The 25,761-nt window shown below is 44.8% G+C and overlaps 1 pseudogene; it reads right to left on the reverse strand.

Annotated features, from left to right (window-relative positions):
• LOC115089436 overlaps positions 1-25,761 on the reverse strand; it is a 1,328,227-nt pseudogene that overhangs the window by 221,995 nt on the left and 1,080,471 nt on the right.

Consider the following 25,761-nt stretch of genomic DNA (forward strand, 5'->3'; position numbering starts at 1 on the left):
TATGGGTAAACAGTAGGAACATACTCTACACAGAATGAAAAACCATTATTGATTTGGACTTCCATTTATTTTAGTGTATTTATTAAATACTGCTTTAGAAATGGCACACAGCCAGGTGACACTAATAGCCATATTGTAACGTGCCAGAGGACGGAGTAATTTTACCAAATTTTCAAACAAGATGCCGCCAACATCGGGCATGAAATATAATTCGTCTTAGTTGTACACGAGGTGCAGAGCTTGTCCTCACTGCTCACTGGTGAGGTAAGAGACTTCTATACCCAAGTCATGGCTTCACCACTCAAGAGTTATGGTTCTTCTACTTTCTTTTTGATCCACAAAAAAAGTCTTTACGTGATAGACAATCATTGTCTATTCTCTTCACACCTTTGTGTACCATCCATAGCTATATACATCACCATGTGGTAGAGTTATTTGTGACAGTTCTTCATTTACAGCTTTCACCAGTCTTTGTATTAAAAATGTGCAATATTTTTAGAAATGTGCTATTGGCTTTTTATTGACTTTTTACTTAGATTCAAAACATATTATAACACCTGAAAGATTCTGATGTCGGCAACTGAACGGCAGCCCAATGCAAATTAAAAAGGTAGCCCTGCTGGGATCAGTAATATGAAAATAGTTTTGATTGCTGATATTGTGTGCGCTATGCATGCTTTACTTGACGCTGCATTTAATTGGCACATTCACGGTGCTTCTGCTCCTACAGATTGTAGCTTTCCCTTCTTGCAGTCCTATCAATGGATCACATCTGATGAGACACTATTAATGCCAGTGTTCACTGGAGAACGTCTGAAATTCCATTAACATTTCCCTGACATTTGAAGTTTTATATAAAACACAGCGAGATTCTTGATACATTTTACAAAACAGAAAGAGAAAAGGAAGCTCTTTGGGTATATGGTAAATAGAAGGTCCTTATGTTACTCGTGGGCAAAGGTACAGCGAATAAAACCAAAGGCATCCCAATCTTCCTTCTTGCCTTTGCATGCCATGCCATTCTCTCTTCGACAGGGTCTACGAAGCAGGTGTCCGGGCCTTAATCTTCCCCCATCAAACTATTACCACCTGCTCACTAGATTCTCTCTCTGTCTCTCTACCTCTCTGTGCCATTCAGTCACTCCTGCTCAGCTTCCTTTCCTGACCCAGCTCCTGAATATCTCTTTTTGCACTGCAATTTTTTTTTCCTGTTCCCTTCAAATGGATGATTTACATCTGTCCCTTCAAGGAAATGATCTGCACTCTTCCATGACTATAAACTACCATTCCAGTTCTCTATTTCCCTTCTTATTCAAGGTTCTAGAATGGATTGCGTTTCCCAACAAACACTTCATTGACTTTCTGCTGATGATCTCCTGGACCCATTCCAGTTCTCTCACTAAAAGAACACTGCTCTCTGTCACTTTTTTTTTTTTTTTTTTCGCTCTCTGCTAAGCATACTGGACACTCCAGTTGGCATTTTCCTGGCTCCCTCTGCTGCATTCCTAGTGATCCAGGGTGACTGAAGTTGCAGACTACTGACTTCACAAAATCATAGGCTCCAATTACAGGATAATAATGCATATCCTGACTTTTAATGCTTTGCAGGGACGTGCATAATGGCATTGGCTACATAGGCGGTTGGAATGAGCAAAGATCTCACTTCAACCATTTCTGCATATAGCCTTTTTAGGGCAATTATGTTATGATCAAAAAGGCAAAAATAATTCCCTGTGAATCTGAAGCCATTGTGTTCCACAGATAACATTTAAAATAAAATGGGAACACATGACACCTATCACTTAGATCAGAATTTCAATAAATCTGAATGCCTAGTTCCATCATTATGGTGGTAATTTGTAAATTGCCCACGCTGCTCCAAAGTCTGTGGGTACTTTGTACCTGCATCCATGGCACCAATTTTCAAAAGGAAAGCGCATCTATTCATTTATTTATTTGAGTGTTTTGTATTTGTATATGTGAGAATAACTAGATCACAACATTGTACAGGTTTAACACTCACAGACAAAGGAAGCGTTACAAAGGCAGGCATATATACAGGTAAACATTCAAGGAAAGCATTCCAAATCTAAGGGTGCACGTCAAAGACAGACATATAAGATGCATTTTGGGGGCGGGCTGAGAATATGGGGTAATGTGCAGGACATAGCTGGTTTTCAGAGAGAGGGGGAATTGGTTATACCAGTCAGAGAGTAGGCATTATCGAATAACCAAATTTTCAGTTCTTTCTTAAATCTCTTAATGTCAGTTATTATTTGAAGAGTCTCTGGCATTATGTTCCATAGCATCTGGCCTGCAATTGATATCGCTCTGCCTCCCGTTTGTGTTAGATGAGAATTGTTTTATGGTTGGGATTTCTAGCAAGCCTTTGATCTGAGATCTAAGCGCTTGTGTGGGAATTTATGGTTTGAATGTTATTCCCATCAAATCATTGTTGTCTATTATTTTTAGTACTTTGTAAATGATTCTCGACGGTACAGGTAGCCAATGTAATGCTCTCAGGGTTGGGGTGATGTGGCCAAATTTTCTTTTTCCGGTCAGTAGTCTGGCTGCAGCATTTTGCAGTAGCTGGAGCGGTTTAAGATGATGAGCCGGAAGTCCTAGAAATAGAGAATTGCCATGGAGATAAAGTATGGGCATAAATTTGCACCTATTTTTTCTGTGATGACTTTTATTGCATGGAAAAGCAAATGCAGTCTAGGTGGGTTACTTTTCTCCCCTGATCTAAACATGGCCCTGGAAATGCCCACTCCTAGTATGAATGAAAGAAAACGTGTTGCGACTAGAGATGTGCATTCGTTTATTACAAATTAGGCAATTTCAACGAAATTGGTCAGCTCCTACCATGTGATAGGGGCTGACCAATGGCACCAGTAGCCCCTGTGACATCGTAAGGGCAAGGCTATCGGCGCCATTTTGAATACTGGCAGCCGACGGCATGGAGGGACAGATCGCTCGCGGGACCCCGCTGGACCACCAGGGACTTTTAGTAAGTCTTGGGGAGGGATCGGGATGGTAGGGGGTTTAAGAAAGTAGAATTTAAGGGTTGGGGTGGTTTTTTTCCCTGATTTGCGGTTTTTTTCCTGATTCGTGTTTTTTTTTAAATTCGTTTTTCCGGTTTCGGGTTCGGGTTCTAGTTTCGTTTTTGCCCTTTCCAAACTAAGACAATTTAAAATGTCTAATGAATTTGCTAGCCCTGGCCCCCTCCGAATCCTGCTCTGTGTCTGCTTCCACTGGAAGCATATACCATTAAGAAGAACGGTGGATCGTGAACGCCGGTGAAGAAAAAACACAACAGATAAAAAGCCATGAGTTTCTTCCCCCTGGTTCAACCTTATTACGCTGAAAAAATATATCGGATGGTGCCGGCATTCTCTTATCTAGCTTCCTCAAAGTTTACCTGTACCAAGCAGCAATACGATAGCGAGACAGCCAAATCGTAAATTCTGCCTAATTGGAGAATCGAAATGCGTAAAACAGTATAAGCCAGGGAAAAAAAAATGAAACCATAGCAACTGTTAGCACACAGAGTGTTTGTTTTTAGTGTGACATTACAGACAACTGAGCTGGCCCTCAGAAGGATAGAAAAAATTCATATGCATATATATATATATATATATATCATGTGTTACTGGGAGAAACATTTTAGCAATCCACTTGTTTTATTTATCAAGTGCATATGTTTTTTTTTCTGCTATGAAGTGTTTAGGTGGTACACAAATGATCTACTGAAAATCAGAGAATTAGGGAAATACCATTTTATCCATGAATGTTCAACCCATAGTTTATTTTTCCCTTTCTGCCAACAAAAAGAAAAAAAACAAACAAACAAGTTGAGGAATTCCCACAGCAAATGCAGGCTTCATCAAACTGCTTACCTAATGGTACCGCTGTACTTTTTTTTTTGGAGCAAAGTTAGCCGTCTTGCAATGGAAGGGCTCGCCGGCTGTGATTACAGAAATAAATCTGTACTACATTTGGAGCCTGGTGGCCCATTACAGCCTGCTTCAGGTCCTTAGCTCACAAGAATAATGACAATCATTTTATGCGAAGGAGAGAATATCAATCACTTACGCTGTCAGCTCAGTGCTCTCTTCTAGCATTTTCTTCTCTGCCAGTTTCTAAGACAGCTGTTCCTGCAGGAGCTCCAGCTTGGCGCGCACTTCCTCCAGCTCCGCCCGCTTTATTATTAGTTTCTCCATCTCAGCCTTTAAGTCGGCCCCTGCTGCTTCCAGTGCCTGGTTTAGACTGGCCACTTTAACATAAACTGGTACACAAATCCCTTTCTGTACCAGAGATTCTTCTGGTCGTCAGCATTTAAATTGGGATTTTACTAAGTAAGTACACGATTACCTGACTAGTGCTAATGATGAAATGCATGCAGATTGCATGAAAAGATGCATTGTTACCCTTTAAAGTGTGATTTTATTGCACTATAAGCAATGATGCAGTAATTCATTCTTCGTATGCATGACCAAGTGTTGACCATGGAGAAAATCCGAATGGATATCTTAGGACAGAGCATCCCAAATCTGTCATGTGGACCCTGTAGCCAGTCAGGTTTTCAGTATATCCATAGAGTACATTTTTAAAAGCCTGCGTGGGTGTCCCTGTGTGCGCGGTTCCCCGCGCGTGCACATGGATGCACCAATTTCACAACGTGCACACGTCGCCGCGCACATGTTATAAAATCCGATACCCGTGTGCACATGCTCGTGCGGGTGCCCACTCTTGTGCGCACGGAGGGGCGGGATTTATTAACTCGCGCGGTGAGCCAATCGGGCCTTTGCCCAGTTCCCTAACTCACCTTCCTCCCTTTTCCCCTCTCTACCCTGACCCCTAAACCGACCCTACCTACCCTATTTTTTTTTTGTTTGAAAACGTACCTGCTCTTTTGAGCAGAAGTAAGTTGTGCGCGCTGGCCGGCTGCCGGCACACGCTTCACTGGGACAGCGCAAAATGGCACTGTGCATGGGTGTAAATCATCAAATTTTATAACATATGCATGAGAGGGAAATTACCAGTTTTACCAATTAGTCTACCAGTTTGCCCAGTCTATCTCTAGGTCATCGAAACCCTCCTGATTCTTCAGCCTGAACTCCCTCAGTTTACCCAGACTCCTCACCCAGTCAGTATTTGACTATAAAGAATTCTATTCTCACTTATGCCAGATAATTAGCCGATGTAAATATGCACAGATGTAAATATGCACAGATGTAAATATGGCAGGTTATAAAATAGCACTTTTGCCCCGCCCCAGAACACCCCTGGCCTGCCCCTTTTCTATGAGCAAATTTATTGGCGCACCATTACTTGCACGTGAATTTTTTGAGGTTTACGTAAATATGTACTATTTGTGTGCACATCTGAGCGCACAACTCTTTGAAAATTCACCTTATAGCGAATCAGGCCTTATGTGTTCTTACGGTTGTAAACAAAAGCTGACAAAAATTCTGTCTCGGACATTTATTTATTTATTTATTTATTTATTGGTTTTTATATACCGCCGCTCATCAGAGATATCAGTTATGGGCCTGTTTTCCAAGCCATGAATGTGCATAAAACATCTTATTTGCATATAAATGGCTGTTGTAAAGTAGTCTGGGCCTCAGGATGTGTAAAAGAATATGGGCCGGATTTTAAAAGGGTTACGCGCATAAGTTATGCACGTAACCCTTAAAAAAGCACCTTGCGCGCGCCGAGCCTATTTTGCATAGGCTCGGCGGTGCGCGCAAGCCCCGGGATGCACGTAAGTCCCGGGGCTTCACAAAAGGGGCGTGTCGGGGGCGTGTCGGGGGCATGTTGGGTGGGCAGCGCGGATTTCAGGGCGGGGCGGGAGGCATGTCAGGGGCGTGGTCGAGGCCTCCAGACCAGCCCCCGGGTCAGGTGATGGCACGCCAGCAGCCCGCTGGCGCGCACAGAGTTACACCTGCTTCAGGCAGGTGTAACTCTGCCGACAACGGTAGGGGGGGGTTTAGATAGGGCCGGGGGGGTGGGTTAGGTAGGGGAAGGGAGGGGAAGGTGCGGGGGGTGGAGAGAAAGTTTCCTCCGAGGCCGCTCCGATTTCGAGCGGCCTCGGAAGGAACGGGCAGCGCGCGTAGGGCTCGGCGCGCGCAAGGTGCACAAATGTGCACCCCCTTGCGCACGCCGACCCCGGATTTTATAAGATACGCGCGGCTACGCGCGTATCTTATAAAATCCGGCGTACTTTTGTTCGCACCTGGTGCGCGAACAAAATTATGCGCACGCGTAAGTTTATAAAATCTACCCCATGTATAGCCCGATTTTGCACATACTTATAGGTGCACGGGCAATAGGTATTCCAGGAGGTGGCGTACAGACTTATGCGCATGCTCTTATTTTCCAAAGTGTGCACAAGTTATACCCTCGATAGAACAGGGATAAGACTCTCAGGGCGAGTTTGTGTGCATAGCAGGGCTGGGAAGTTTCAAAGTGAACTTATGAGCATAGGTTCGCTTTGAAAATATGGGGTAAAGTCTGCATAAAATGTAAGCGACTTTACCTCAATACGAACAAATATAAAATTATCCTCCCTATGTTCTGCTTTATCTCTGATCTAAATTTGGGTAGCTTCAATCAAGTAATCCCTCTATTCACCATGATATCAAGCTGTAATTGTGCTATATAAAAAAATATGGGGTTGATTCACCAATTTTGAGGCCAGAAAGAAGGCCAAGGCGAATAACTATTTGGGGCAGACTGGTGAATAAAAATATTTTTTTATTAAAAGTTGGCGCAGAGGCTGGACTAGACACTGAATAGGGTCAATTAGGGTGGAAATGGGCATATAATGAAGCATTTAAGGCTTGCATTACTCCATTTTGCTAGCTGTCCTACTTCCCAATTATCTCTTTCTGAATGTCCAATTGTTTTTTTGCAACTATTTCTTTGATTTAGTTTTTGTACATTCCTATTTTAGGCCTGGATTTATCAAAATGCGGTAAGTACTGCATGTGATAGCAAAAGGGGTGTGGTTTATGCAAAAATTCATTTTTTTGCAATGAGCTAAGTTAGTGCATATTATCTGAATTTGTGATAGGTGTCAGACCTGTTGTATTTCCTGCATATGAACACTGGGAGGACCATTTTTGTGAGAGGGAGAGAGAGAGAAAGACTGAGACTGGCCATAATGTCATCCCCAGAGGTAGGTATTTGTATCCCTATGGTAGGCCCACCTAGTAACTCGAGGTGGGGTTTAGGTATGAGTGTAGGGGGTTAGGGGCCAGTTTGACATTCCCTGTGACATGTACGAACAGAACAGTGGTCTCTTGTGAAGATCTGATGGCCTTCAGTGTGAGGAAACTCACTCCAAGATGAGATTTGGGCAGTGTTCTCTCAACCTAGCTTGATGGACGCTCTACCTGGGTAACATCAAGCTAGATGGAGAGAATATTGCCCAAATCTCATCTCGGAGTGAGTTTCCTCTCTCTCTCTCTCTCCCTCCCTCCCTCCCTCCCCCCCCAAGGCTCTGGGCCCTTTGGCAGCTATTGCAGAGCCTAACACAATTCAAAGAGGCGTAGTTAAAATTGGCATTACAGCTGTGCAATACCTCTTCACAGACAGGCTAATCCACCCCTAACTCCTCCTATTTGCTGAATTTGTATCACACCATACAATATGGTGCTATCACATTTTGATAAATGACCCCCTTATTTGAGGACTCACATCTGGTGCTGTCTGTCCCCTATAGAAAAAGGTATGGAAGGGGAGGAGGCGCAAAGGAGGGAGGAGGAATCCGCTCCTTCTGAGGACTTGTGCTTTGCTTTTGCTATTGGTGAGAAACTTTCAGGCGGAGGACGGTGTCACTGGGTGGTGACATCAGTCCGATGCCCCCCCCATCCCCTCGTTATAAAATCTTCAGAGGGAGAGCACAGTACCGGGAGGAGGTGCGAAGGAGTGAGGAGGAGTCCGCTCCTTCTGAGGACTTGTGCTTTGCTTTTGCTATTGGTGAGAAACATTCGGGTGGAGGACGGTGTCCCTGGGTGGTGATGTCAGTCTGACGCCCCCCCACACCCTCGTTATAAAATCTTCAGAGGGGCGATGCCCTGCTGCCGCCGGCACTAATGCTGCCGCTGGCACCACGCCTAAGCTGCGCGCGCCAAAGGGGCGCACGGCTTTGACCGGCTTAGACCGGAGAAGGCCGGGAACCAGCGAGAAACTCCGCCAGTTTTCTCTTGGATTTTCTTGTGTCCCCTTATGGGGAGAAAGAGGAAGGCTCGGATTATAACCTCCTCACCTAGTCAACTACCGCACATTGGACCCATGAACCACCACGTGGTAAGAATGGTGGACCAGCCTAGAGAGGACAGTGTGGGAGCAGAGTCTTATGTTTCCTTGAGTCCCAGCGACGGCCCGAGGTCTCCCCTACAGCCAGCTGGACTATCACCATCGGATCTAGCAAACGTTCCGGTAGGATTGGTCCAAGAGGACATTAGCCTGAGTAATCAGGCTGAAGCCAAATGGACTGAGAGTATTTCTTCTGTAGTTGAGCAGTGCAATCCTACCGGTAGTAAGGGTAGTCTGTCCCCTGGGGGAATCCAGGGGAACTTAACCCTAGAAGATCTAGGGAAAATGATAATGAAGTTGGATAGTAACATTATAAAGATGAATGATTCATTGTTGTCAATTATTAAGGAAAATAAGATGTCTATAGAAGTTCATGAAAAGAAAATAGAGAAATGTTAAAAAGATATGGTGGTGGTCACTAATAAGTTACAATTGATACAAGCATCTGAAAATGCTTTTATTAAATATAGTTTGATCATCCATAAAGATTTGGAATACATGGAAAATTTAATAAGAGTAAAAAAATCTAAGAATAATAAATTTTCCTGTGACAAGACTTCTATCCCCATGGGAATTGTTTAAAAAATATCTTAAGGAGAATCTCTTATATGAGGAGGAAGAAATCCCCAAACATTCTAAGATTTTTTATTTATCTAAGAAAATCTCTAGAGATACTAGAGGTCATGATGAAGGGGAAGAACCGTCCTCACCAGGTCTATCGACATTTTTAGAAGAGTCGGTAGATCTGATAAATAAGAGAGCTACCTTAATAATATCTTGTTTAGCTGAACAGGATAAAGAGAAGCTGTTTAGGAAATATTTTTCAGTTAAAGATATATTGTTCTGTGGACATCATGTCCAAATCTATCCTGATGTGGCAAGGGCCACTTAGGCTAGGAGGAGGACATTTTTTACTTTAAAACCTAGAGTATTAGCACTAGGTGCTACATTTTTTCTAAAATTTCCATGTTTGTGTTTATTGAATTACAATGGGAAAAAAATATGGTTTTTTAGATCCAATGCAATTGGAAATTTTTTTATCAGATAAGAATCCAACTTCGGCATCAGAGACTGAAGCCACATAGGAAAATGAAAATACTCCTCACTCCGAATTAATAGTGATTGTTATTTGGTTACTTAAGTTTAAGTATTCCTTTAGTCTCCTCCTGAATATAGGTAGTTGTGGAATGTAATATTGTATGTTTATATTTAATTTTTACCTCTAAATTCATATGATAATTTCATATGGTAATTGTATTACATTGTCCACTATTTTCTTTTCTTCTCATAAAGTGTAAACTATGAAAATTAATAAAATATAAATTTAAAAAAAAAAAAAAAAAAAGAAAAAGGTATGGAAACATGAGTGCCCACAGAATATTTTTCAGGGGAGCTATAAGAAAAAAATAGGGATATACAGAAACAAAATCATAGAAATAATTACCAAAACAATTTGTTATTAAAATCCATCAGGGAGGAAATGACTCCCCAACAGGTACTCATGTTGGAAAACCACACTGGGCATGCTCTGCCTGTGATGTCAACACAATCAAAGCTAAAAAAGAAGCTAAAAAGGCTTGCTTGCACTTCTGTTGCCATGTCACCTCATTTACATACTCTCTTAAACACTTATTCACCTCAGTTCCATAGGAATTGAAGGGTAAAGTCCCAGTACTTACATACACAAAATGCTCATTGAAGCCAGAAAGCAAACTACCAATTCCTCAGCAAGCTGTAATTTATAAGGAACTGCTGGCATGGAAGGCTAGCGTATGTTTAAATGAAACCCTTCCCCCACTTGCCCCCATCTACAAAAACTTTAATTTGAATCTTCTAACTTCACTCACTGCTGTCTTTCTCTATGAAGGGACAGCATCATGGGCCATACCTTTGTCTTATACATAGCTTGCAATCCTCAATCTCCACATTGTTGTCATGGCCTCACAATCTTGTAACCAGTGACATAGCCACTGGTTACAAGATTACTGGTTACTGGTTACTGGCCATGGTCCACCTAGTTTTTCTCACATGCACCCAATTGTTTCCTTTGTTTTGCTCTGGAGCCAGTGGCAAACAGATAGCATGGTGCAGCCAAAGAGCGTGCCTGATGGTGTCTTTATCAAGCGGCATTGCGTGGGCCCAATGGATACTGGTAATATCAGCGAGTGGCCAATTTCAAAGAGTCAGGAGGCGGGCTCAGCAGCTGCAGGGCAGAGGGGTAGAATCCTTGCACTCAGGGGCCAAAGCTGGATCAGAGGAGCTCATGGCTGTGCTACGGGAGCTTTTCCAGCTGGTGTTATCGGTACCTTGGTGTAGAACGTCAGAGTTGGTTATCTGCCAGTTGCATTTACAGGACAAAATATAGAGTGTCCCACCCTACCATGCTTATCTATGCAGTAGCATGATACTGGCCTCCAAAATGTTTTGGCCTTCAGAAGTCCTGTAAATACATTTTGGAGACCCTGCAGACATGCTGTTCCCTCTAACTTAGATGGTATCTTTAGTACTGGCGTGTGGACACGCATGTGCTTGTGTTTGCCGGCTCGCGTCCAGAGACGCATCCATTTTGTAACATGTGCGCATCTATGCACGCATTTTATAAAACAGCCTGGACGCGCTTACATGTATGCCCAGTTTTAAATGGACACTTACATGTGCACGCAAATGCCGCGTCTACCGCATAAGTGGGGGTATTTTATAAGGGACGCTTACTAACGCCATAACTAGTTTTCCCAGTTCGCCCAGTTTAGGGATAAGACTTCCACCCCCCCTAGTTTAATAGTCTCCCTTTCTCCCTGTTACCCCTGACCCTTAAAACCCTGCTGACTAGTCTACATGTTTTTATTTTATTACTTACACACCATTCATAGCAGTAGTAAAGGATCGTGGCAGGGGACCCGGCTCGCGCCTGTGCAGGTAAGTATTTATGCGCACATCTCTTGGCCTTCCCCGACATGCCCACAACCCCACCCAGTCCATGCCCACGCTCCGCTCCTTTTTAGAAACCTTTGCCTTGTGCGCCCACTGGGAGATACGCCCGTCCATGGGCGGCTTATAAAATCCGCTCGGCAAGCTCCAGCCCAACTTGTGCACATATCACCTAACTTTGGCGCACACAGGGCTTTTAAAATTCGCCTGTGTGTCCAGAGAGCAAAATAGCACATGCATACATTTGGAAAAATCCCATATACATGGATTGTTTTCCTCTCTCTCCCTCCAGTCTAAACACCTCCTTCCCACCACTCACCTCTCCACTCCCCACTTTGAACCCTGGCAATGCCTCCATAAGTTGGCTAAAAGTACCCACACAGTGGTAGCCCTGTGTGAACTTTTAGCCAGCCAGAGAGAGGGCAGTTTTCAAATGGGCCAATTTAGCCGGGCAAATGACTTTGAAAATTGCTTTCCGTCTAGCTAAAGATCAGTCTTTCCCCGACACCTGAACCTCGCTGTCCCAGTTGCACATTAGCATTCATCTCACTGCGGTTTGCCTATACAAATTTAACATGATGAAAGTTTGAGGCGCGAGAGAAATCTTAGAACACAGCGGTTACCTTGGCAACCTTGTCATAGATTTCAATGGCCCTGACCCAGCTACAAAGCCCTTCCCAGGCTGAGGAGACAGTCTTAATGACAGCTGGCTGGAATTCAGAACGGCTGATAAAATCTCTTCTTATCTGGGCAATAACCTTAGAGGGGATATTATTTTTATCAAATCCCTAAAAGAGAAAATAATGTTTATCAATATAAGCATTAGCCGAACACAAGCTCAGCCAATGTGATCATGTGTTTCAAAGACAGAATCCAGCAAATGGCAATTACAGCATTGCAGAGCAATTATCAAATTATTCTAATAAACCACAACTGAAATGAAATACCATCTGCATTTTTATCTACAGAAAACAGCAAGCATGCTCTTTTGGCCCCAGCATATCTCGCTCCTAATTATTACTCTATAAAACATTAATTGTAAGCAATCGTCCTAGATTTCTTCTCTAGGTAGCAGCAGGCTGCCATGCACACACGATAAAATTTCTCTGACTTAACTACACATTTTTGAAACCTTTATAAAAGCTTTTGTCTGTCTTAGTTAAAGATGCATTTGCACTAATAAGCAAATGGGGCTCTGCTGCAAAAATCCATTCTAAAAATATACAAGCAAGAAAAAAAAAATTCCTTGTTCCTGGATACTCTTCCAGATGGGAACGGAGTATAATGTTCCAGCAGACTCAGGGCTGGCATTAGTGATGGGGAAGGGAGGATTGTCCAGGGCCTCAGTGCCTTGAGTTGCCCCACTGGTCTGCTGCCAGGGTGAGCTGAAGAAGGGCGTGCCGCTCTAGCCTCAACCCATCCCCCCCCTACAAGCCCCCATCCCCAGTAACTGGTCTTGTCTTAAGTTTATCCCCAGCCGCTAGCAGCACCCATGCCAGCCTCTCACCTGTAGATTGCCGGGCTGGCTTTGTGCTGTTGTCTCGTGGGATTGGACATGCTGGGGGGTTTTCTGGATTGGAGTGAGCTTTTCCAGCGCTAGAGCCAAGCAACGGAGAGGACATGGAGAGGAAGAGAAGGGTCATTTATTTATTTTATTTATTTAGAAACTTTTATATACCGGTATTAGTGGGGACATCATACCGGTTCACATATTAACAAAAGATTTAGAAGTACATTTCAACAGGGGAGGCGAACTGGGCAGGGGGTTAACCTAGAGCAGTAGGGAAAATAGATTAAACAACAAGAAATCAACAAGAGGTCATAACAAGAAGACAACAATGTACATTGTGATTAGATTCCTTAATATAAGGAAAAGGGCGGTCACCTAGGGGGTATGAGCAATAGAGGGAAGGGAGGGTCTATTCTGTGTAGGCTTGGTTGAACAGGAATGTTTTTAGTTTCTTTTTGAATTTGATGGCGCAGGGTTCAAGGCGCAAGTGGACGGGTAGGGAGTTCCAGAGGGCGGGGCCGGCAATGGATATGGAGCGGTCACGGGTGGATGAGAGATGAGCTGCCTTCAAGGACGGTACATGTAGATTACCTTTGTTGGCAGATCTGGTGGCTCGGGAGGACAGGGGCGCAGTGAAAGGGAGGTCAAGCCAGTTGGAGTTGTGTGTGTGGATAGATTTGTGTACTATGGTCAGGGTCTTGTAGTGTATACGGAAAAGGATGGGAAGCCAATGTAGATCCTTGAGGACAGGGGTAATATGTTCGTGTATGCGTGTGTTGGTAATGAGCCTTGCAGTGGCGTTTTGCAAAAGTTGAAGGGGTTTTATTGAAGATAAGGGGAGCCCTAGGAGGAGGGCATTACAATAGTCCAGTTTGGAGGTAAGGGTGGCTTGGATCACTGTGCGGAGATCTTGGGTGTACAGCAGGGGTCGGAGTTTCTTAAGAACGTTGAGTTTGAAGAAGCCTGCTTTGAGGATAGATTTGATTTGTGGTTTCATGCTAAGGTTGGGATCAAGGAGAACTCCGAGGTCCCTAACAGCTGGTTGACCTGAGAGGAGGTTAAGTTTAGGGTCATTAGGTATGAGGTCAGGCGGTTGCGAGGAGATGTGGAGGAGTTCCGTTTTGTTTGCGTTGAGGGCAAGCTGAAGGTTGGTGAGGAGGGAGTTGATGGCTGCAAGGCAATTTTCCCAGTGCTCCAGGGCGTCAGATATAGAGCTATGAATGGGAATGATGATCTGAACATCATCAGCATAGAGATAGAATTTGAGTTTAAGGTCAGTGAGGAGCTGGCAGAGGGGGGTGATATAAATATTGAAGAGGGTTGAGGAAAGAGATGAGCCTTGCGGGACTCCTTGTTGTAAAGGGTGTGAAGCAGAGAGGTTGTTTCCAATTTTGACAGAGAACTTTCTGTTTGAAAGATAGGATTTGAACCAGGCGAGAGCTATTCCTGAGATGCCGATGCTTTCTAGCCGTGTCAGGAGGCGGTGGTGGCTGATGGTATCAAAAGCCGCCGAAATGTCAAGGAGGGCAAGGAGGTAGCTGTGGCCTTGGCCCAGACCTCTGAGGAGGTAGTCGGCTAGGGAGAGGAGTAGGGATTCGGTATTAAAATGTTTTCTGAAGCCAAATTGGGAAACATGGAGGATAGCGTGATCTTCAAGGTAATCCATGAGTTGCGAATTAACAACTTTTTCCATTAGCTTGGAAATAAGAGGGAGGTTGGAGATGGGGCGGAAATTGGAGGGGTCTTTAGGGTCTAGGGAGGGTTTTTTAAGAAGGGGTTTGACGACAGCGTGCTTAAGTGAGTCTGGGACCATCCCATGGGTGAGGGAGCAGTTGATAATGTCTGCTATGGCTCTAGCTATGCTGTTTGGGATGGCTATTAGCACTTTGGTGGGGATGGTGTCGCTAGGGTGAGAAGCTGGCTTAAGTTTACGAAGGAGGCTAATGATTTCCTTAGAGGAAGTGAAGTCAAGAATGGCCATTGTGGGTTGGGATGAGGCGGGGATAGGAGTAAGGGTGGTGGGGGCACAGAGATTGGAGAACGGAAATCTGGAGAGGAGGTTGGCGATTTTACTCTGGAAGTAGATGGCCAGTTCCTCACATTTGGCGGCTGCCTCAGAGTCTGGTATGGTAGGAGGGATGGGGGTGGTGAGGCTGGCGACATAGGAGAAAAGCACTTTGGGGTTGAATTTATAGTCATGGATTTTTTTTGAGTAGAAGTCACGTTTGTGTTTGAGTGTAGATAGTCTGTATTCGTGTAATGCTGTTTTGTAGCTAGAGGAGTGTTGCGGGGTAGGGTCCTTGCGCCATATTCTCTCTTTCTGTCTGAGATTATTTTTTAGGATTTTTAGCTCTTGGGTGTACCAGGGCTTGGAGGGTTTCGCAGAGGTGTTTATGACTCGTTTAGAGAGGGGGCATAGTTTATTGGCTATGTCTTCTGTAAGGCTATTCCAGGACGCTAAGGCTGTGTCGGGGTCAGAGCAGATTAGGTTTGGTAAGGACGAGGCTAATGCATCTGTAAGTTTGTCGCTGGGGCAAGTTTTTCTGGAAATTATGGTAGTGTGATGTGTATGGTTACTAGGAAGAGGTCTCATGGCAGAGAGTCGGCTTTCAATGAGGCAGTGGTCGGACCAGGGCACTGGGGTGCAGGTGGGTGTGGTGGTGGTTTGGAAGCTAGAGAATAACCCCACTCCATTATTATTATTATTTTTTTTTGCATATCTTGTAGAATGGGGACTGTACTATTATGTCTGTTTCACTGTATTATGCTTAAAGATGAGGGCAAGGTCCTGTTCTGGAGGCTGAGGCTGGTTAGCAGAGACATACAGAGGGGGAGGGGGAGGGGGAGGTAAACACAGGAATGAAGAACTGGGGATCAGATAGGGAGGGCTCACTCCATAGCTTCTGCTCTGCCCCAGTGTATCTAACACTGGTCTTGAGCAGACCTGACCTCCAACTGCACAGTATGAGGTAAGAAAATGAATTCTATCAAAAAGAAACTGTTTGCTTTAAGAGAGCTTAGACCGTGATTCTACTAAAATCCTGAGCTGAGCTGCACATAGAGCCAAATATCTGGAGATATTTGACCCATGGCATTTTTCTCTCTTATTACGCATAAGATATAAGGCCTGGCCTGGCGAATAGTCACCTGTGTCCTGTAGAGAATAACCCCACTCCATTATTATTATTTTTTTTTTTTGCATATCTTGTAGAATGGGGACTGTACTATTATGTCTGTTTCACTGTATTAAAAGCCTGAACCCGCCACTCTCCTTGTTCCTCCCCAGGCTCTGCAATTCTCTCCCAACAGAGGCCAGGAAAGCAACTAATATACTTTCTGCTGCATGGTCGAAAGCTGGCTTTTTAACCAACCCCCCACTGTCTGCAGCAGTGACCCTAATATGCTGCGTATTTATCCACATGCTGCAGAACTGTGTATAAAAATCTGCACCAAGCTCTACCATATGTTCTTTTTTTTTTATATGTAATTGAAACAAATCTAACCCTTACCAGATATATGAAGACCACCTGATAACCCTATACCTTACTCACAGTATGGTAGGTGAGCAAGAAATAAATCCCTATAATAAATATATAAATCTTGAGGCACACCGTGATGCAGTTGTGGCAGTAGAAAAAAAATGTTGGCTAAGAAGAACTTATTTTTTTAAAGCTGGCAGGAATGGCCAAATGCATAAGAAAATTGTTATTTCCATTTCAGATATTGTTCTTTGCTAATTTCCACTAGGACTTTCTGTGTGGCAGGGTTGACAGACTGGGAGGTCTACTGGTCTACTGTGCAATGGGTGGGGCATTGCAAATGATTACTCCATCCAAAAATCAGCAGCACTTCTGTGTTCAGTTGAGTTTAAAAAGGAAATATTTACAGAATAAATATTTTAAAAGTATTGCGAGCTGACTTCAACCATGTCAGCATTAGCACCCTACTGTTGGGAGTTATTATGCATCTTCAGGCATTTTTGCCAGATACCAAGACTGGATCCTCTTCTTTAGATTAGCAATTTAGCCAGGACAAAAATGTTTATTGGGCAAGCAAAAAATGGAGGTGATGAAAACCAAGAGGCTCCACCCAAGAACTAGCGGAGCCTACTTTCTGGGACGTGCATGAGCGCATCCATGGTCTGTGCATGTGTGTGAATCTGAAATTACCACCCACTCCTGTCAGAATCCTCATGTCCCCCCTGAAGTGCCCTGAAAATGTGGATAGGACACCAAACAGAAAAATGATTACGGGACCGGGCATTCCAGTATATAAATAACCCTACAGTAACAGGAGTTTGCTGATGAAGACTCGTGTTTGAATCAGTAGGTACATTTCAGAATAGGTATAGGACTTTTAAAAAGAAACCATGAAATTACTGTTTTGGAGCACCAGATACTACATTCCTTTTGGTTTTGTTGTTTTTTGGATTAACATAGAAACATAGAAACATAGAAATGACGGCAGAAGAAGACCAAATGGCCCATCCAGTCTGCCCAGCAAGCTTCACACATTTTTTCTCTCATACTTATCTGTTTCTTTTAGCTCTTGGTTCTATTTCCCTTCCTCCCCCACCATTAATGTAGAGAGCAGTGATGGAGCTGCATCCAAGTGAAATATCTAGCTTGATTAGTTAGGGGTAGTAGGGGTAGTAACCGCCGCAATAAGCAAGCTACACCCATCTTATTTGTTTTAACCCAGACTATGTTATACAGCCCTTATTGGTTGTTTTTCTTCTCCCCTGCCGTTGAAGCAGAGAGCTATGCTGGATATGTGTGAAGTATCAGTCTTCTCCCCTGCCGTTGAAGCAGAGAGCTATGCTGGATATGCATCGAAAGTGAAGTATCAGGCACATTTGGTTTGGGGTAGTAACCGCCGTAACAAGCCAGCTACTCCCCGCTTTGTGAGTGTGAATCCTTTTTTCTTCTCCCCTGCCGTTGAAGCTATGCTGGATTATTTATAGATATCTGCTTCTGGGCTCACTATTGCTTGTGTTTGGGGTTGTTTGGATTTTTTATTTTTACCATGAGCGCCTATAATAAATCTGACTTTAAACTACCTGTTTTCAAGGGCCACAGAGCAATTCCCTACTTTTGAGGAACAAAAAAACAAAAAAAAACCCAAAAACCTACATTCAGGACCTGATTCACTAAGGCTTTACTCCTATTCTGTATCTCTGGGGGAAAAAAAGCTTAGTGAAATCAGGACCTAAATTGGAAAACAAGCAAACACAAATAATTGAAAATAATGTCATACTCCTCTAGTGTCTTATTTGCTTTTTTCAATTACCTGCCACATGAACATACAGAAGACTCTCCACCATGCATGCGCTCTTTTATAACCTGCGGTGGGTCAAGTGGCAAGTACTGAAATACCAAGAAAATGTACCGTTTGTCTGCAGTCTCTAAACAAGGCAAGGTAGACCCATTACACCGTATTCATCAAGTAAACTTAACAAGCATTAGCCAGCAGCGGAGTTCGGTGCATAAACACCATGAGCCACCCCAGGAATTGTAGGGACTGTGCTTGTCGAAACAAATGAAATATCTGCTGACATTATGTATCTGCTCACACTCAATCTTGTTTTGTGGGAAGTCTAGGCAGTTCCTAAAATCAAAGGGATTTCATTGGCCACCACTGTTTTCCATTCTCTTGACCAGTGAATTTCAGCAGAGGCACAATACTTTCTTGGGATAGAAATAATAACAGTCATAAAACTCCTGTGGACTTACCTGCCCCTTCAGTTTGGAAGGGCTATTTTGAACAGAGCATTTGTAATAAAACTACAGAAAGTCCTCACACTGAAGTCACAATTGGTTCCTGAAATGACTTTTATGTTGAAGTCGATTTTCCCATAGGAAACAATGTTCTACATAGGGTTTGGTTCCACTATCAAGGCCACGTCCCAGTTTTCACCAAAATAACTGCTGACCTAAGACAAATGCTTGTAATTTTCCCAGGATAGATCGGTTTACCCAAAGGCTGGCATTTTAACAGGTGGCACTGGCTTACTGCAGCAACAGGAACAACAATGATTGCACTGCCCTTCTCAGCACTAATCTGAGTCTTTCGTTCATGCCAGGGGCTCCACTCTCTCCTCAACTGGCTCTCCTCTGCTTTACCCCCCCCCCCCCCCCCCCCCCCCCCCTGAGTAGCGGATCACAGTGGCTCCTGCTGCTTCTTCCAATGGGGCACTGATTGCTGACGTTAGTGCTCCACAAGGGTAGAGCTCAAGCCACACTGGAAAGTGAAACCTCCATTGGAGGTCCGGAGCAGGTTGCAGTTTCTTCACAAAGTTAAGTCCAGAATATGTCGCAAGACAGGCGACATAAGGGTAAGGACTTCCTGCAGTCGTTCACAGATAAAGGCAAACCTACCCACTACCCAGTCTGCAAAATTGCTCCTGTCTCCTGTGACACCACAGACTTAACCAATCTCTGATAATCTCTCTCTGCTGCTTTTCTCACCATCAGCTGCTGCCATCGCTTTTTACCACGCCATATCAGTCCCAAGTATGCCTGCCCTAAATTCACTCACAGTTTTGGATACTTTTTAATATTTCTTGGTATACGTGAATTATCTTTTTTTTTTTTTTTTTTTAGCACTTTTCAACACACAGCAGAAAAGAGCTCAGGGCTGATATACTATTCTGTGATAGACTGCACAAAATAGTGCATGCTAGATTGCGTTTAGCATGCACTATTTGTGGAAAGGCAAATTAGCCCCCAAACTAAATGATGCATGACATTTTGCTATGGAATTACTGGTTGATTTTAAAACCCCTACGCGCGCCAAAGCTGGGAGATGCGTGCATGACTCTTTGCACCGCACGCCACGCAGATTTTAAAACCCGTGCGGGTACTGTGGATATTCAATTGAAAGCAGGGTATATGGGCCCTAAGTGTAGTCAGTACCCTTTAGCCTCTTATCTCCCACTGCACGTACAAATCATAAAAGGCAAAAAAAGGGACGGGGTGTGAGCTGGGTCTGGGCTGGGCATGGGCGGGCCGAGTCTTAAAATGAAGTCAGTGCGTAAGTAGCTACGCGCACAAGCACGCGCTGGGGTCCTCTACTGCGTAACTTTACTTCTGCTATGGACGGCATGTAAGTCATGTAACAACAAAAAAATAGGCTAGTCAGAGGGGTTTTAAGGGTCGGGGCTTATAGGGTAAAAGGGAGACAAGTCAGCTAGGGGGATTACTGGGAGGAACTGGGACTGAACTGGGAAAAATGGCTATTGCGTCGGTGCGCATAGCTACTAAAATTCCCCCCACTTATGTACTCGAGGCGGCATTTTTGCACACGTGCGCGCGTCAGTATACAATTGTGTGCACATGTGCGTGCGTATAGCTGGTTTTATAACGTGCGCATGTTATAAAAGTGCCGTGTCCACGTGCACACGCCAGCAAACGTGCAAGCATGTGCGCCCGCTCGAAGATCTTAATATTTACCTCTGATTTGCAAAAAATGTATGCCTCCCTAATCTGTAATTAATTTCTTGCACTGTTGAGTCTGGGAAGCCAGGGGATGAGTTGACCTGGATCCATTCCTGATATTGAGAGTTGTGGACTTGAGAAAAGAAATAGTGGGAAGAGAGCATGTAGTGCTTGTTCCTGGGACCACAGAGCACTGGGAAAGACAAGAAAAAAAATTTTTTTTTTGGGGGGGGGGGGGGGACGTAGTGTTTTGGTGAAAGAGTGAACTGTTTCTAAATTGTGGTTTTTCCCCTCTTTTGAACTGGAGGGTGGACCGTGAATTTGAACTTTTAACTGTTTTCCTGCTTTTTTTCCGCTGTACTGGTTATTTTTGCAGTAAACTGTATTTCTTTTGTAGTACAAGACAGTGTTTCTTTTTTCAGGAAGTATCCTCTGCCCAGTATGGGCCTTGCAGATCATCCTACTCCCCCCCCCCAATCAATGGTACCAAGAGATTCTGAACTTCCCCCACTGATGGGGCAAAACCAGTGCTCTCCGGGGATGGGAAGATGACCCCTGGCTGAGGAGGGGTTTCGCTCAAAATGTGGGCTCTCTAGCTAAAATGTAGCTTTCTCCCCAGAACAATTCAGAGCCGGCTTTTGGGGTGTGCGACCTGTATGGCTATTCCAAGGGGTGCCACCTCCCCCTCCCGCCTTTTCCTTCCAGTATGATGTCTGCAAGCAGGTGACTCAGGGAGCTGTGCATGTAGCACATTTAAAACTAATCGGAGAAAATTCTTTTTCACTCAACGCACAATTAAACTCTGGAATTTGTTGCCAGAGGATGTGGTTAGTGCAGTTAGTGTAGCTGGGTTTAAAAAAGGACTGGATAAGTTCTTGGAGGAGATGTCCATTACCTGCTATTAATCAAGTTGACTTAGAAAATTGCCACAGCTATTACTAGTAACAGTAGCGTGGTAAAGACTTAGTTTTTGGGTACGTGAAAGATCAGCCAGTAGGAAGAGTGTCAGAGCTCTTGCTGGGAACCACCAATTTCAGTTTTTGCACAGGGCGCTGGTTGGCCTAGAGCTGGTCTTGCTTCTATTGATGCACCTTTTCGGTGCAGATAAATTTCGTAGTCTGTGGTGGGTGTGTCTGTGTGTTCGGGGGCGGGGGGGGGGGGGTAGTAGAAATATTCAACACTTACCTTTTGTGCCCAAAATAATCTCTCCAAGAGCTTGTTAATATCAGCTTTTATTTTAATGTACAAACTATTAACCAGACTGCATTAACAAATCAGAGCCTACAACAGAAGGGGAAAAAAAAAGCCTGTATACTGATGGCATTATTGTTTGAGGGCTCTAAAGCCCATGCAGAAAAACTAGAAATGTCATCAGCTCTTTGACAGATTATTCTACAATGATAACGCAACAGTTCTGTTTTCAAAAAAACTGCACAATGAACAGGTAGCAGCTGGGAATGATCGGTTCAGCAGCTTAACACCTTTATTCTGTGGTATAGGTGCAAAGGGGGCAAGGAGAGACAGGAAGGAGAGAGAGAAGTAGTCAGGAGATGTGTGACATCCACAAAGATATCTCTATTCTGTGGTGACAGAGGAGTAACAACCTGTCAGCTTCCTAATACTACCTGCCTTACATGTGTCTCTTCGTCAGAAAAACAGGCTGCATCTGTTAATGTGCACAGAGAGGGCTGGTTTGTACTGTTCAGTTTGCAAAAAGCAAGTAATCTTTATATATCCTCATCTTTAACTACTATAACTTAAACAATACTTTGCTCTAGTCACTGTGAGCACTTCTAGGTCAAGGAGCTCTACAGTGAGCACTACCCTTCAGCCCATAACTTGAGGTATGATCTTTGAAGTCCTGGGAAGGACGCTAGCCCAGGGGTCACACATAGCTCTTTGATCTGTTGTAGTTCAAGCACGTTGCATCTTCTCGGGTGTCAGTTTGATTGCTGCACTTTAGATGGCCAGCGTGTATCAGCAGCTCTAAGACTGCTGGACTCTTTGTCCAGAGACTGCGAGTGCAGCACAAAGTTTGCATCAAGAACCAGAGGCCTAGGAACCAATCTGTTTCTTTAAAGTTGAAATACTTTCTTCTCCTCATGACTTCCAAAACAGTATTTTTTTTGTTATCCTGACTTGTTTCAGAATTAGACATCAACTAGTAATAGTTTTTGGAAATTCTACTGCAAAACCAAAAGCTATAGGGAGTGTAACTGGAACTCTACTAAAGGTAAGGAGGGGGTGCGCCTATGTTCAATAGGCGCACCCCCTCCATTAGGGGTAGATTTTCAGACCATTAGGGGTAGATTTTCAGACCGCGCGAATAGGCGTACTTTTGCTGGCGCATCAGGCGCCAGCAAAAGTACGCGGGATTTTAGTAGATACGCGCGTAGCCGCGCGTATCCGCTAAAATCCTGGATCGGTGCGCGCAAGGCTATCGATTCTGTATAGCCGGCGCGCGCCGAGCCGCGCAGCCTACCCCCGTTCCCTCTGAGGCCGCTCCGAAATCGGAGCGGCCTCGGAGGGAATCCTCTAATGCCCTCCCCTCACCTTCCCCTCCCTTCCTCTACCTAACCCACCCGCCCGGCCCTGTCTAAACCCCCTCCTTACCTTTGTCGGGGGATTTACGCCTCCCAGAGGGAGGCGTAAATCCCCGCGCGCCAGCGGGCCGCAAGCACGCCGGGACGTGACCTGGGGGCGGGTCTGGAGGGCGCGGCCACGCCCCCGGGCCCGCCCCCAAAACGCTGCCGACACGCCCCTAAACGCCGCGCGGCTCGGGCCCGCCCCCCTCGCCAAAGCCCGGGACTTACGCGAGTCCCAGGGTCTGTGCGCGCCGGTAGGCCTATTGAACATAGGCGCACCGGCGCCCGGATTTGGGCGGATTTAGGCGAGCAGGGCTCTTAAAATCCGCCCCTTAGTGTAGGTAGAGGAGAAATATCTCCATACGGGCTGCTGCCATATTGGTAATGGCCTGGTTCTAAAAAACAGAGGTATGCATTTTTAGTTCAGATTTTTAGGACGCAAGATGCTGCTGTGTCTGCTCCAATTTTTCTTTTCCTATCATTTTTAGCGAAAGGAGACTTGTGGGCCTTGAGGATTAAGGTCTGGGTGTTGTAAGGTAGGAAAGAGAGTACTTCTTTTTGCTGTTGTTGAAGGATAGATTTATTTTCCCCTTTTTGTGAACTTTGATCGAAGGAGGTTTTATCCATCCTTCCTTCTTTTTGTTTGGATTTTTTAGAGACTGGCCTTACTTTTGTTTGCCACCTAAATTCCCCTTTATCCAGAGGAATTTAGACTTCCTCATCTGTGGGGAAAAACAAAGAGTCTGTCCTTGAGGAGGGGGAGGAAGAAAGGAAGACAATGCTGCCCATCGGGTGTTAACCACTTGAAATGTCATCCAGATATTTTGGAGAGGAGTTGGGAGGTGCCATCCAGATTCTATTTAGGGAACTGAGGAAGTTGGAGAAAGAGTAGGAAGTCTTCTCAAGACATCTGAATCAAGAATGAGACATGTGACTTTGAATTATGCCGTCTGTTCTAGACCAATTCAAGAACCGTATCCACCAATTTGGGAGGAAACTCCAAGACTGCCCCTGAAATTGGGATGGAATACGGAAAGAAAAGATCAGGTTAAATAATCAGTACAGATGTATTGGAAGAGGATTATGTAATAGACTGTAGTGAACAAGAATTTGTAAATGATCCTCTCTCTATTTTATCCTTTTGCAACCCCCACTTCGGGTTGTTGGGCAGGTAGAGGAGAGAGGAATACTATAGGGGAAAATAGTTAAATAAAAACATAAGAAATTTGCCATGCTGGGTCAGACCAAGGGTCCATCAAGCCCAGCATCCTCTTTCTAACAGAGGCCAAACCAGGCCACAAGAACCTGGCAATTACCCAAACACTAAGAAGATCCCATGCTACTGATGCAATTAATAGCAGTGGCTATTCCCTAAGGGGCGGATTTTCAGAGCCCTGCTCGCGTAAATCCGCCCAAAACCGGGCGGATTTACGCGAGCAGGGCCCTGCGCGCCGGTGAGCCTATTTTACATAGGCTCACCAGCGCGCGCAGAACCCCGGGACTCGCGTAAGTCCCGGGGTTTTCGGAGTGGGCGTGTCGGGAGGCGTGTCGGGGGGCAGGGCCGGAGCGCACGGCGTTGCGGGGGCGTGTCGGCAGCGTTTTGGGGGCGGGTACGGGGGCGTGGCTACGGCCCGGGGGCGTGGCCGCGCCCTCCGTACCCGCCCCCAGGTCGCGGCCCGGCGCGCAGGAGGCCCGCTGGCACGCGGGGATTTACGCCTCCCGGAGGGAGGCGTAAATCCCCCGACAAAGGTAGGATGGGGGTTTAGACAGGGCCGGGCGGGTGGGTTAGGTAGGGGAAGGGAGGGGAAGGTGAGGGGAGGGCAAAGGAAAGTTCCCTTCTAGGCCGCTCCGATTTCGGAGCGGCCTAGGAGGGAACGGGGGTAGGCTGCGCGGCTCGGCGCGCGCAGACTATACGAATCCGAAATCGATAGCCTTGCGCGCGCCGATCCAGGATTTTAGCCGATACGCGCGACTACGCGCGTATCTACTAAAATCCAGCGTACTTTTGTTTGCGCCTGGAGCGCAAACAAAAGTAGGCTGTTCGCGCTCGTCTGAAAATCTACCCCTAAGTAAACAGTTCCAAGGCTGTTTGTTCCAATACTTGTAATTGCTTTACACACCAAATAATCTTCCACCATTTATTGGGAGGACTTGATTGCACAGACTCTCTATTCTCTCTGGATGCGCTCTGAAACTTCCCCTCCTACCACAGATGAAAACAAATAAACTCAAAGAATATAATTCAGCACAAACGTACTGAATGACTAGAAGAAATATAGTTTACATATGTACATCAAATGAATATGAAACGAACAAGGTTATAGGTTCTGTTTAGAAACGTTATAGTCTTTGTATTAAAGATACTAAAAACGTTTCAAAATCCCCAAAACAGAATATCTGCAGTTGAAGTGAAAATAAAATAAAGAGGTCTCTAGCTATTTGGTGCACTTTCCTTTTCCTTTCTTTAAGCACCCACGTTTCTAATTTAGGTGATCTGACATACAGTGAGTAAACCCACAACTCAAGGCTTTTTAGGCTTGGAAGAAATGAACTCAGGAAATTTGGTTCCAAAATCTGTTCAGGTCAAAGCTGCACTATCCTGTTTTCCTTTAAGGGAACAATCCCTCCGATCTACTACTGAAACTTCTGGCTCTCACTTCACATTGCATTTTGTTTTTTAGACACAGATGGTGTGATTTCAGTAGGTTACTTCTGTCTCTTAGGTTCTTTCTCCAACTCCCAACTGCTTGGACATCAGCCGCATGGCGTGCACCCTCGTCCTCTGCCTTCTTGTAGCTCTCTCCCCAGGCCCGTCTGTAGCTCTTTCTGTCCCTTCCCTCTGGGGCTTGAACACAGTCACACTGCTGAGATTGGATGAAAATCCTTGCAGGGTTGTGACATCTGCTTGCCAGTTGCCCTTGCTTGCCAGTTTCGGCTACTTTTCCTTTTGTTTCTGTAGTCCCATCCCTTGTAC

Source organism: Rhinatrema bivittatum, chromosome 4, assembly GCF_901001135.1.
Source record: "Rhinatrema bivittatum chromosome 4, aRhiBiv1.1, whole genome shotgun sequence".
Classification (NCBI taxonomy): Eukaryota; Metazoa; Chordata; class Amphibia; order Gymnophiona; family Rhinatrematidae; genus Rhinatrema; species Rhinatrema bivittatum.